The following is a 3,879-nucleotide window of genomic DNA, read 5'->3' on the forward strand; positions in this document are numbered from 1 at the left end:
AACTAATCTTGGGTCTAGGACTGATTAGTAACCCTGATCTGAAGATAGCTGCCACTCCTCCTCCTCTGCCTGTGGTTCTAGGAACATGAACATTTAAATAGTCAGAGGGAGTTGATTCATTAATGCTAACATGATCCTCCTGCTGCAGCCAGGTTTCTGTAAGACAAAATATATCAATATGATGATCACTAATCAAATCATTCACTAACAGAGACTTCAAAGGGAGAGATCTAATATTCAGCAAACCACATTTAATAGTTTGATGTTTTTGTTCAGTTAAGGTTTTTGTTTTAAATTTTTTTTGCACAAGAGGATTTGCTCCTTTTGTGTTTTTTGATTGAGGGGGGGGCAGCATCAGGTGGGAAGCCGCAGAGAAGTGTGTAAGACTACAACTCTGCATCCTGGTCTCAACCCTGGGATGTCATGTTTTTGGATGACTAATAAATTCGTCCATATTTCTAGAAATGAGAAGAGCTCCTTCCAAAGTGGGATGGATGCCGTCTCTCCTCATCAGACCAGGTTTTCTCCAGAAAGATTGCCAATTATCTATGTAGCCCACGTTGTTTGCTGGACACCATCTAGACAACCAGCGATTGAATGAGGACATGCGGCTAAACATGTCATCACTGGTCAGATTTGGAAGGGGTCCAGAGAAAACTACGGAGTCCGACATTGTTTTGGCAAAATTACACACCGATGCAACGTTAATTTTAGTGACCTCCGATTGGCGTAACCGGGTGTCATTACCGCCGACGTGAATAACTATTTTACCGTATTTTCGCTTATCTTTAGCCAGCAGTTTTAAATAGGATTCTATGTCGCCCGCTCTGGCCCCTGGAATGCATTTGACTATGGTCGCTGGTGTCGCTAATGCCACGTTTCTGACTATAGAGCTGCCAATTACCACGGTTTTGTCCTCAGCGGGTGTGTCGCTGAGTGGGGAAAATCTATTAGAAACGTGGACAGGTTGATGGTGAACCACGGGCTTAACTTTAGGACTATGACTCCTCTTCCTGACAGTCACCCAGCCACTCTTAAGTCCCGGCTGCTCGGGATCTGCTCGGGGACGACTAACAGAGCTAGCTACGCTAGGTGGCTCCGCACTGACTAAAGGGGCCTGGCTCGCTATCGGGTGGTTTTCAACAGTGCAGAGCCGAGCTTCCAATTCAGATAACCTTGCCTCCAAAACTACAAAAAGACTTCATTTGTTACATGTACCATTACCACTAAAGGAGGCAGAGGAGTAACTAAACATCTGACACACGGAGCAGGTGAAAGCAGGAGATAGAGGAAGAGAACTGGTAGCCATGCTAAGCTAGAGAACCAGACACACCGCTAAAAAGTGAAAAATAAAAACTAAAGATCTGTAAGAGTGAGCGTTAGAATATAACAAGTATGGGATAGAGTTAACTATGCAAGATGTGTAAATTATAGGGAGAAATAAGGTGATTATTAGTAGTTCAAGAAGAGCGAGAACTGTCACAGTGCACACACAAAGCAACAGGAAGTGATGCAATATGTCTTACCGCAAAGCAAAGCCGTCAATATCTCTTTCAGGTGTTGCAGCCATCGAATAGGGCCCGATTGTTCCGACTTGGTCAGCCGAGGAGCAAGGGGGGAGAGCAAGCGTCTCAACCAAGCAAAGCTCACCAATGGGAAGGTGGCTATGTCAACTAATGGAAAGTTTTTCCATTTTTTGGGGGATTTTGGGGCGGGATGTGTGGGAGGTGGTTGAATCTGTTTTGGAAGGGAGGGGCTTAGGGAAAACAATGAGGGAGGGGGTCATATCTCTCTTGTATAAGAAAGGGGACAGGGAGCGAATGGAAAGCTATAGGCCGATCACGTTGCTCTGTGTGGACTACAAAATTGTGGCTCGAGTCCTAGTTGGTCGTCTTCGGAAGGCTCTACCTCATGTAATCCATGAGGATCAGACGTGTGGGGTGGAGGGAAGGCTAATACAGTGGAATCTGGGATTGGTGAGGGACTGTATTCATTGGGTGGAGGAGCGGGGGATCAATATGAGTTTGGTGGGGTTAGATATGGAGAAAGCGTTTGACAGGGTGAACCACAGGTTTCTTTTTGCAGTTTTGGAGAGGATGGGATTCGGGCCCCATTTCATAGAGTGGTTGGAGATCATGTACAAGGGGGTGGGGAGCAGGGTTATGGTGAATGGGCATGGGGGGGGGGGTATGAATATGTGAGAAGGGAGTGGATGTACCAGGAAGTTCGGATGGGAGGGAGGGGTGTGCCGGACATCCCACTTAAGTTGGATGTGGTTTTCTTTTCCTTTTTGTGCAGGTCTGTGCAACAGACAAGTGGCCATCATTTTCAGGCACTTTTGCTGTTTTGGATGTCATTCCCCTTCAGGAGATTGGTGTCATGGGACAATAGAAAGCCAAAGGGCGATGTCTTACCCCCGTATTATAGGCAGGTGGTATGCTCGGGGAAAAAGCACCCAGAGTGTCAGGAGGGGGACCTGTGCTTCAGTCACCGTCGCCTGTACAGGGCTCTGGTGAAAAAAAGGGGGCCGGTGGGGGTGTATGGGGTGGGGCAACAAGGGTGGGTTTTCACACAGCAGAAAGGTCTCACAAACAGGGCGAGGGATATAAATTGGCTTGCCTTACACAGGAGGTTGCCAGTCAGGGAAGTTTTAAATAGACACGGGTTGACACGGTGGAGTTTGTGCCCAAGGGAGGGGTGTGGGGCTGATGAGACAATTGAGCATGTGTTTTGGGACTGTGGGTTTGCAACAAAAGTGTGGGTTGAGTTGGTTCTTTTTTTTCCAAGATTGGGGTCTTTAAAGTATGACATGATAATGCTGGGCTTGGGTTTAAGGGGGAAAGGTAGGGAGGGTTTTCTGTTATGGTTGGTTCTGTCTATGGGAAAGGTGGCGCTGTGGGATGCAAGGACAGCGTTGATTAAAAAAAATGTGGACTGGCAGGTGGGACGGGTGGTGGCAAGGGTGAGGGCAGAGATTGGGTGCATGAGAAGAATGGAGGAGGAAAAGTACGGGTATCACGCTGCAAGAGAGCGATGGAAGACTTTATTTTCATGAGCGGGTAGTGTTTCTTTGTGGTTGTTTTCTTATGTTTGTATGGTTTTTGTGTCGGACATGTAATGCATTACTTTGACTGTTTCGTAATGTTGTTCTAAATGTTTCTTGGAAGTTTTGTAATAATAAAAAAAAATTTAAAAAAATCTGTTCTTATCAGTTTAATATCTGATATGTTCTCTATACGAGGACTACATATTAAATGGATTTTTAGCAATAGGAGCTGAAAAAGAAGCTTGCTCCGTTCACTCCAAGCATCGACCTGGTACTGCAGTGCCGCTGGGAACGGTGCGCTCTTCTCTACTCTTGTGAAAAAGCAAACAGCGGTGCAGGATGGAAGTTTCTTTTAGTCTGCTGAGAAAAGAGAGTGAATGCAAAGTAGACTTTAACACGGCTCTGGGAGCGAGCTGAGTGCGGGCTAACTGGGAGAATTGCTTGAAAGAAACGCGACACCGAATGAGCGGTCAGAACAAAGCCTCAACATGGTGTTCCCGTGGTGTTTGTGGCTGCCTTGTCTTTTGCACAGAGTAAAAGACAAGGCAGCCATCGAATAGGGTCCGATTGTTCCTACTTGGTCAACCGAGGAGAAAGGGGGGGAGAGCAAGCGTCTCAACCAAGCAAAGCTCACCATGGGGAAGGTGGCTATGCCAACTAGCCTGATGCCCTGCTCCCGCAGTGACGGATAATCGTACTCTGGTTTCTCTTCATAACGTATCTTAAGCATAATCTAATACGAGAGACAACGCCCTGGCACACAATCAAAAAAAAAAAAGAGAGAGCGGTTTTGTGTCCCCACAGTCCATAATGTAGAAAAGAGAGAAAAAAGC

The 3,879-nt window shown here is 46.5% G+C and overlaps 1 non-coding gene across 1 annotated transcript; it reads left to right on the forward strand.

The window, feature by feature from the left end:
• Positions 1 to 3,153: 3,153 nt before the first annotated feature.
• LOC140282459 (U2 spliceosomal RNA) lies at positions 3,154 to 3,351 on the forward strand. Its single transcript, XR_011909891.1, has one exon. It is a non-coding gene; the product is annotated as a U2 spliceosomal RNA (small nuclear RNA).
• Positions 3,352 to 3,879: the final 528 nt, after the last annotated feature.

The sequence above is a fragment of the Leuresthes tenuis genome, unplaced genomic scaffold (assembly GCF_036924035.1).
Source record: "Leuresthes tenuis unplaced genomic scaffold, fLeuTen1.0.hap1 SCAF_22, whole genome shotgun sequence".
NCBI lineage: Eukaryota > Metazoa > Chordata > Actinopteri > Atheriniformes > Atherinopsidae > Leuresthes > Leuresthes tenuis.